Here is a 10,169-nt window from a genome sequence, read left to right on the forward strand (position 1 = left end):
TCAAGAACTCCTTTCTTCTGACTCGTCCCATTGTTCACAGGATTCCTTTCAGAAGTGTACATGAATTGGTTATTTGCAACCATTTCAATTAGCTCTTGAGCTTCTGTAGGCGTCTTCTTCAGATGAAGAGATCCTCCAGCAGAGCTATCCAAAGACATCTTGGATAGTTCAGACAGACCATCATAGAAAATGTCTATGATGCTCCATTCAGAAAGCATGTCAGAAGGACATTTTCTGATCAATTGTTTGTATCTTTCCCAAGCTTCATAGAGGGATTCTCCATCCTTCTGTCTGAAGGTTTGGACTTCCACTCTAAGCTTACTCAATTTTTAAGGTGGAAAGAACTTTGCCAAGAAGGCATTGACTAGCTTTTCCCATGAGTCCAGGCTTTCTTTAGGTTGTGAGTCCCCATTAGTCTTGACAGTGTCACAGATTTGCAAGAATTCAGCTAAGAACTGATGAGGATCTTCCAATGGAAGTCCATGGAACTCGCAATTCTGTTGCATTAGAGAAACTAATTGAGGCTTAAGCTCAAAGTTGTTTGCTCCAATGGTAGGGATAGAGATGCTTCTCCCATAGAAGTCGGGAGTAGGTGCAGTAAAGTCACCCAGCACCTTCCTTGCATTGTTGGCATTGTTGTTATTTTCGGCTGCCATGTGTTCTTCTTCTTTGAAGATTTCTGTTAGGTCCTCTACAGAGAGTTGTGCCTTAGCTTCTCTTAGCTTTCGCTTCAGAGTCCTTTCAGGTTCAGGATCAGCCTCAACAAGAATGCTTTTGTCCTTGCTCCTGCTCATAAGAAAGAGAAGAGAACAAGAAAATATGGAATCCTCTATGTCACAGTATAGAGATTCCTTGAGGTGTCAGAGGAAAAGAAAAATAGAAGGCAGAAGTAGAAAATTCGAACTTATCAAAGAAGATGGAGTTCGAATTTTGCATTAAGGAATAGTGTTAGTCCATAAATAAAAGGATGTGAGAAGAAGGGAAGTAATTTTCGAAAGTTAAGTAAAAGATTTTGAAAACATTTTGAAAAACACTAATTGATTTTCGAAAACAAAAGTGGGAAAGAAGTAAAGTGATTTTTGAAAAAGATTTTGAAATTAGAAATTAAAAAGATATGATTAAAAACTGTTTTGAAAAAGATGTGATTAAAAAAAAAAGATATGATTAAAAAGTTATGGTTTTAAAAAGATATGATTTGAAAACAATTTTAAAGAAATATTTGATTTTAAAAATTAATGTCTTGCCTAACAAGAAAAGATATGATTCAAACATTAAACCTTTCTCAACAGAAAAGGCAACATACTTGAAATGTTCAATCAAATCATTAATTGTTAGCAAGTATCTTTGAAAAAGGAAAGAAATTGATTTTGAAAAATTTGATTGAAAAGATTTGATTTGAAAAGATTTGATTTTGAAAAACTTTGAAAACTTGAAAAAAATTGAGTTGAAAACAAAATCTTCCCTCTTGTGCCATCCTGGCGTTAAACGCCCAGAATGGTGCATATTCTGGCGTTTAACGCCCAAATCTCTACCCTTTTGGGCGTTAAACGCCCAGCCAGGCACCCTGGCTGGCGTTTAAACGCCAGTCTGTCTTCTTCACTGGACATTTTTGAATGCCCAGCTTTTTCTGTGTGATTCCTCTGCAGTATGTTCTGAATCTTCAATTCTCTGTATTATTGACTTGAAAAGACACAAATTAAAATATTTTTGGATTTTAATAATGAGGAATAATAAAATGCAACTAAAATCAAATAACAATGCATGCAAGACACCAAACTTAGCAGTTTGTATACTATTGACACTAACAAAATGAGAATGCATATGACAAACAACAGAAATACTCAAGTCATAGAATTCAAAGATCAAACAAGAAATCATCAAGAACAACTTGAAGATTAATGAAGACACATGCATAAATTCGAAAAATGCAAGAAGAACAGAAACATGCAATTGACACCAAACTTAAAACGAGACACTAGACTTAAACAAGAAATATTTTTGGTTTTTATCATTTTATAATTTTTTTGTGCTTTTTTCGAAAATTAAGTGGAAAAGAAAATAAAGGTATCAAAATTCTTAATGAAAATTCCAGGAATCATGCAATGTTAGTCTAAAGCTTTAGTCTAAAGGAATTAGACATAGCTAGCCAAGCTTCAGCAGGACATTGCATTCAAGAGCTAAATTGATGAGGATCAATCAGCTTTGGTGATGATAAGAACATCACCTTGAAACACTAGAATTCATTCTTAAGAACTCTGAAGAAAATTACCTAATCTAAGCAACAAGATGAACCGTCAGTTGTCCAAACTCAACAATCCCCGGCAACGGCGCCAAAAACTTGGTGCACGAAATTGTGATCACTACAACACAAATAATCCCTAGTAATGGCTCCAAAGACTTGGTGCTCAATACCATGGCATAAACACAACTTCGCACAACTAACCAGCAAGTGCACTGGGTCGTCCAAGTAATAAACCTTACGCGAGTAAGGGTTGATCCCACGGAGATTGTTGGTATGAAGCAAGCTATGGTCACCTTGTAAATCTTAGTCAGGCAGACTCAAATGGGTATAGATGATATATGAATAAAACATAAAGATAAAGATAGAGATACTTATGTATATCATTGGTGAGAGCTTCAGATAAGCGTATGAAGATGCCTTCCCTTCCGTCTCTCTGCTTTCCTACTGTCTTCATCCAATCCTTCTTACTCCTTTCCATGGCAAGCTTATGCAAGGGTTTCACCGTTGTCAGTGGCTACCTCCCATCCTCTCAGCGGAAATGTTCAACGCACCCTGTCACGGCACGGCTATCCATCTGTCGGTTCTCGGTCAGGCCGGAATAGAATCCAGTGATTCTTTTGCGTCTGTCACTAACGCCCAGCCTGCTAGGAGTTTGAAGCACGTCACAGTCATTCAATCATTGAATCCTACTCAGAATACCACAGACAAGGTTAGACCTTCCGGATTCTCTTGAATGCCGCCATCAGTTCTTGCCTATACCACGAAGACTCTAATCTCACGGAATGGCTGGCTCGTTTGTCAGGCGAGCACTCGGTTGTCAGGCGATCAACCATGCATCGTGTATCAGGAATCCAAGAGATATTCACCCAATCTAAGGTAGAACGGAGGTGGTTGTCAGTCACACATTCATAGGTGAGAATGATGATGAGTGTCACGGATCATCACATTCATCAAGTTGAAGAACAAGTGATATCTTGGACAAAGAACAAGCGGAATTGAATAGAAGAACAATAGTAATTGCATTAATACTCGAGGTACAGCAGAGCTCCACACCTTAATCTATGGTGTGTAGAAACTCCACCGTTGAAAATACATAAGAACAAGGTCTAGGCATGGCCGAATGGCCAACCTCCCAAAGTGATCAAAAGATCTCAAGAACAAAAGATTCCAAAGATCAGAAGATTTTAAAATACAATAGTAAAAGGTCCTACTTATAGAAAACTATTAGCCTAAGGTTTACAAAGATGAGTAAATGACATAAAAATCCACTTCCGGGCCCACTTGGTGTGTGCTTGGGCTGAACAATGAAGCATTTTCGTGTAGAGACTCTTCTTGGAGTTAAACGCCAGCTTTTATGCCAGTTTGGGCGTTTAACTCCTATTTAGGTGCCAGTTCCGGCGTTTAACGCTGGAATTTCTGAAGGTGACTTTGAACGCCGGTTTGGGCCATCAAATCTTGGGCAAAATATAGACTATCATATATTGCGGGAAAGCCCAGGATGTCTACTTTCCAACGCCGTTGAGAGCGCGCCAATTGGGCTTCTGTAGCTCCAGAAAATCCACTTCGAGTGCAGGGAGGTCAGAATCCAACAGCATCTGCAGTCCTTTTCAGTCTCTGAATCAGATTTTTGCTCAGGTCCCTCAATTTCAGCCAGAAAATATCTGAAATCACAGAAAAACACAGAAACTCATAGTAAAGTCCAGAAAAGTGAATTTTAACTAAAAACTAATAAAAATATACTAAGAACTCGACTAAAACTACTAAAAACATACTAAAAACAATGCCAAAAAGCGTACAAATTATCCGCTCATCATAGATCTACTATTGCTACTTCCATTTTCTTTCAATTCAATAAGAAGTAATTCATAATAATTGTTCTTCATTGCTTTTCTATTGTTGATCATTTACTTTCATTGCCTTTTATGTGTTTGTTGAAATGCCTCTTCTAGATATAGTATAGGTTTTGTCCCTCTTGGCTTAGGTAGAGTAACTAGTGACACTTGAATTATCTAATTCCTTTGTTGATTGATAATTAGAAATTGCTAATTGATTTGAATGCCTCTAAAGCTAGTCATTCCGCTAGGAGTTAATTAGGACTTGAGGAATCAAATTGATTCATCCACTTGACTTCCCTCCATAGTTAGAGGTTAACTAAGTGGTAGCAATGAACAATTCTCATCACAATTGAGGAAGGTAACTAGGATAGGATTTCTAGTTCTCATATCTTGCCAAGAGCTTTGTTAGTTGTTAGTTTATTTTCATTGTCATTTACTTTCATGCCTCTTATCAAAACCCCAAAATAACTCATAACCAATAACAAGACACTTTATTGCACTCCCTAGGGAGAACGACCCGAGGTCCAATACTTCGGTTTATAAATTTAGGGGTTTGTTACTTGTGACAAACAATCTTTTGTATGAAAGGATTAATGTTGGTTTAGAAACTATACTTTACAACGAGATTTTATTAGTGAAATTCTAAACCGTCAAAAATCCAAATCATCAGGAGGAAGCATGAAGAATCAAAGGAGAAGAGCATAGTGATGTGTGCGTACACACAGACCTGCGTGCGTACGCACAAGCATCAAAGCTGAGCGGCGCATGTGCGTGACCTGCATTGTGCGCGTCGTGCGAACATTAAGAGCATCGCCTAGTGTATGTGCGCACAACTTCTTCTACGTACACACAGGAAGAGATTTTTGGCAGAGTGTGCATACGCACAGGTGTCAGCACATGCCTTCATTAAAATTGCACGTGACTCGCGGTTTTGGTGGACTAGAGGCCCATTTATGAAGCGATTTAGCTCATATTGAAGGGAAAATGAAGATCATAGCATAGAATAACATTAGGGTAGCTTAGGAGTAGTATTACGAAGCTTTAGTATAGTTTTTCTAAGTTTTTCATCATCTCCATTAGGGTTTATACTAGGGTTTTACTTTTTGATCTTGGATTTTGCTAGCTTCCATTGTAAGTATCTCTTTGTTACTACTCTTTATAGCTACATTGTTCTTACTCTTTCTTATATTTCAAGTTATAGTTCAATTTTACTCCTCTTTTACAATTTTAATTTCTTGTTGATGAATTTGATTATTGATGTTTTCTATATGCTTTCTTGAGTTTTTATTGTTGATTGAGATCATTTGTTGCCTTTAGTTTCAAGCATTTTTTCATTTTTCCCATGTTTAGTTCTTTTGCCCACCAAGTGTTTGACAAAATGTCAATTATGATTTTGGGCTAGTTTTCTATCTTTTGGCTTGGAAAATGTGAGCAATTGGGTTCCTAGAGTTGGAATGTCCAACATTTAGTGTCAATTCTTGGATTGTTAATTGTTCTTGTTCCCACTAATGCTAATTTATTGCTAAGGTAATTAGCAAGCAATTTAGGATTTGTGGGTTAAGAACACTTATGCTCATTTAACTTACTCTCCGATGTGAGGGTTGACCAAGTGAGATTAATCCATTATAATTGTCATAGTTGTGGTTCCAACAAGGAAAGGTGGTGGACGAAATTGTGATCACATGCTCTTTATACTTGTATGAATTTATTCAATAATTGTCCTTATTTGAAGTCACAACTCCGTTCAACTAACCAGCAAGTGTACTGGGTCGTCCAAGTAATAAACCTTACGTGAGTAAGGGTCGAATCCACAGAGATTGTTGGTATGAAGCAAGCTATGGTCACCTTGCAAATCTCAGTTAGGCAGATTAAAGGGTAATTGTGATTATTGGAATAAATAATAAATAAAAAGGAATAATAAAAGGGATAGAAGACTTATGCAGATTCATTGGTGAGAATTTCAGATAAGTGCATGGAGATGCTGTATGGCTCACGGACGCCTGCTCTTCTACTGCTTCTACTCAATCCTTCTTACTCCTTTCCATGGCAAGCTTTGTATAGGGGTTCACCATCAGCGGTGGCTACTTTCAATCCTCTCGGGAAAATGATCTTATACGGTTGTCAATCGCACGGCTAATCGTCTGGAGGCATCACCCATGGTTGATGGCTACATCCCATCCTCGCAGTGAAAACTAATGCTCACGCACTCTGTCACAGTACGGCTAATCACTGGTTGGTTCCTGCGCCTGCTGGAATAGAATCCCTTGATTCTTTTGCGTCTGTCACTGGTGGACGAAATTGTGATCACTATCTTTTGAGCTTTAGTATGGAATTATTGTTATGGCACTGCCATGTTCTAATTATTTTGAGATGAAGGCTTCTAAGGGGCAGCACCTGTGTGAGGTTTTCTTTAATGGAATTCACAACTCCGTTCAACTAACCAGCAAGTGTACTGGGTCGTCCAAGTAATAACCTTACGTGAGTAAGGGTCGAATCCACAGAGATTGTTGGTATGAAGCAAGCTATGGTCACCTTGCAAATCTCAGTTAGGGAGATTAAAGAGTAATTGTGATTATCATTAAATAAAAAGGAATAACAAAAGGGATAGAAATACTTATGCAGATTCATTGGTAGGAATTTCAGATAAGCGGAATGGAGATGCTGTAGAGCTCTCGGACGCCTGCTCTCCCACTGCTTCTACTCAATCCTTCTTACTCCTTTCCATGGCAAGCTTTGTATAGGGGTTCACCATCAGCTGTGGCTACTTTCAATCCTCACGGGGAAATATCCTATGCGGCTGTCACTCGCACAGCTAACCAGTCTGGAGGCATCACCCATGGTTGATAGCTACATCCCATCCTCGCAGTGAAAGCTAATGCTCACGCACTCTGTCACAGTACGGCCAATCACCGGTTGGTTCCCGCTTCCTACTGGAATAGAATCCCTCTTTTGCGTCTGTCACTGACGCCCAGCAGGTTGCAAGTTTGAAGCACGTCACAGTCATTCATGAACGGAATTCTACTCGGAATACCACAGACAAGGTGAGACTTTCCGGATTCCCAGGATCCTACTCGGAACACCACAGACAAGGTTGGACTTTCCGGATCCAGATAAATGCCGCCATCTATCTAGCTTATACCACGAAGATTCTGTTGGAGAATCTAAGAGATACACATTCAAGCCTTGTTGCATGTAGAACGAAAGTGGTTGTCAATCACGCGCGTTCATAAGTGAGAATGATGATGAGAGTTATTAGCTCATCACATTCATCATGTTCTTGGGTACGAATGAATATCTTGGAATAAGAATAAGATAGAGATTTGAATAAAAGAAAATAGAACTTCATTAATCTTTGAGGTACAGCAGAGCTCTACACCCTTAATCTATGGTGTGCAGAAACTCCACCGTTGAAAATACATAAGCAAAAGAGGTCCAGGCATGGCCGAATGGCCAGCCCCCTAAAACGTGATCACTAGATCAAAAATACAATCCAGGATGTCTAATACAATAGATAGATGTCCTATATATACTAGACTAGCTACTAGGGTTTACATGAGTAAGTAATTGATGCATAAATCCACTTCCGGGGCCCACTTGGTGTGTGCTTGGGCTGAGCTTGATCAATCCACGAGCTGAGGCTTCTCTTGGAGTTGAATTTCGAGTTATGATGTATTTTGGGCGTTCAACTCCGGATCATGACGTTTTTCTGGCGTTTAACTTCAGAAAGGAGTGTGTACTTGGCGTTCAACGCCAAGTTGCGTCGTCATTCTTCGAATAAAGTATGGACTATTATATATTGCTGGAAAGCCCTGAATGTCTACTTTCCAACGCCGTTGAGAGCGCGCCATTTAGAGTTCTGTAGCTCCAGAAAATCCATTTCGAGTGCAGGGAGGTCAGAATCCAACAGCATCAGCAGTCCTTTTGTCAGCCTTTTTCAGAGTTTTGCTCAAATCCCTCAATTTCAGACAGAATTTACCTGAAATCACAGAAAAACACACAAACTCATAGTAAAGTCCAGAAATGTGAATTTAACATAAAAACTAAGGAAAACATCCCTAAAAGTAGCTCAAACTTACTAAAAACTATATAAAAACTATGCCAAAAAGCGTATAAATTATCCGCTCATCACAACACCAAACTTAAATTGTTGCTTGTCCCCAAGCAACTGAAAATCAAATAGGATAAAAAGAAGAGAATATACTATAAAGTCCAAAATATCAATGAATATTAATTTAATTATATGAGCGGGACTTGTAGCTTTTTGCTTCTGAACAGTTTTGGCATCTCACTTTTTCCTTTGTAGTTTAGAGGTATTGGCGTCTCTGGGGGAACTTAGAATTTGGGATAGTGTTATTGACTTTCTTAGTGAAGCATGTTGATTCTTGAACACAGCTACTTATGAGTCTTGGCTGTGGCCCTAAGCACTTTGTCTTCCAGTATTACCACCGGATACACAAATGCCACAGACACATAACTGGGTGAACCTTTTCAGATTGTGACTTAGCTTTGCTAAAGTCCCCAGTTAGTGGTGTCCAGAGCTCTTAAGCACACTCTTTAGCTTTAGATCACGACTTTAACCATTCAGTCTCAAGCTTTTCACTTGGACCTTCATGACACAAGCACATGGCTAGGGACAACTTGATTTAGCCGCTTAGGCCTGGATTTTATTTCCTTGGGCCCTCCTATCCATTGATGCTCAAAGCCTTGGATCCTCTGCTTGGCTTTTATTCCTTTTGATTGTAATTATATATATATATATATATATTTTTTTTTTTCACTGCTTTTTCTTGCTTCAAGAATCAATTTCATGATGTTTTTCAGATCATCAATAACATTTCTCTTTGTTCATCATTCTTTCAAGAACCAACAATTTTAAACACTCATAAACAACAAGATCCAAAGACATATGCACTGTTCATTCATTCATTCAGAAAACAAGAGTATTGTCACCACATCAATATAATTAAACTAAATTCAATAATAATTTCGAAAATTATGTACTTCTTGTTCTTTTGAATTAAAACATTTTTCTTTTAAGAGTGGTGAAGGACTAATGGCTTTTATTCATAGCTTTAAGGCATGGTTACATACTAATGATCATGGAGTAAAGACACAAAAACATAGATAAACCCAATAATTAAAAACCGAAAACAGAAGAAAGAAAATAAAGAACAAGGAATGAATCCACCTCTAGTGGCGTCTTCTTCTTGAAGGACCAATGATGTTCTTCAACTCTTCTATGTCCCTTCCTTGCCTTTGTTGCTCCTCCCTCATTGCTCTTTGATCTTCTCTTATTTCTTGGAGAGTGAGGGCGTGTTCATGGTGTTCCACCCTTAGTTGTTCCACATTATGGCTTAAATCTTCCAAGGAGGTATTAAGTTGCTCCCAATAGTTGTTGGAAGGAAAGTGCATGTGAGGCATTGTTGATGATGAACTTCCTCTGTTCTCCTTGGGGGCCGTGAGGAACTTCCCTTGTTTGCTCCATCCTTTTCTTGGTGATGGGCTTGTCTTCTTCAATGGAGACATCTCCATCTATGATGACTCCAGCTGAGTAACATAGATGACATATAAGGTGGGGGAAGGCTAGCCGTGCCATGTATGAAGGCTTGTCAGCTATTTTGTAGAGTTCATTAGATATAACTTCATGAACCTCTACTTCCTCTCCAATCATGATGCTATGAATCATGATGGCCCGATCCACAGTAACTTCAGATCGGTTGCTTGTAGGGATGATGGATCTTTGAATGAACTCCAACCATCCTCTAGCTACAGGCTTGAGGTCCAGTCTTCTTAGTTGGACCGGTTTGCCTTTGGAGTCTACTCTCCATTGGGCGCCTTCCACACAAATGTCCCTAAGAACTTGGTCCAACCTTTGATCAAAGTTGACCCTTCTAGTGTAAGAGTGTTCATCACCTTGCATCATAGGCAAATGAAACGCCAACCTCACATTCTCCGGACTAAAATCCAAGTATTTCCCCCTAACCATTGTGAGATAATTCTTTGGATCCGGGTTCATATTTTGATCATGGTTTCTAGTGATCCATGCATTGGCATAGAACTCTTGAACCATTAAAATTCCAACTTGTTGTATG

At 38.8% G+C, this 10,169-nt stretch overlaps 1 non-coding gene across 1 annotated transcript; it reads left to right on the top strand.

Moving 5' to 3' along the window:
- Positions 1-212: 212 nt before the first annotated feature.
- Positions 213-320, top strand: LOC130953875 (small nucleolar RNA R71). Its single transcript, XR_009076035.1, has one exon. It is a non-coding gene; the product is annotated as a small nucleolar RNA R71 (small nucleolar RNA).
- Positions 321-10,169: the final 9,849 nt, after the last annotated feature.

The sequence above is a fragment of the Arachis stenosperma genome, chromosome 9 (genome assembly GCF_014773155.1).
Source record: "Arachis stenosperma cultivar V10309 chromosome 9, arast.V10309.gnm1.PFL2, whole genome shotgun sequence".
NCBI classification, from domain to species: domain Eukaryota; kingdom Viridiplantae; phylum Streptophyta; class Magnoliopsida; order Fabales; family Fabaceae; genus Arachis; species Arachis stenosperma.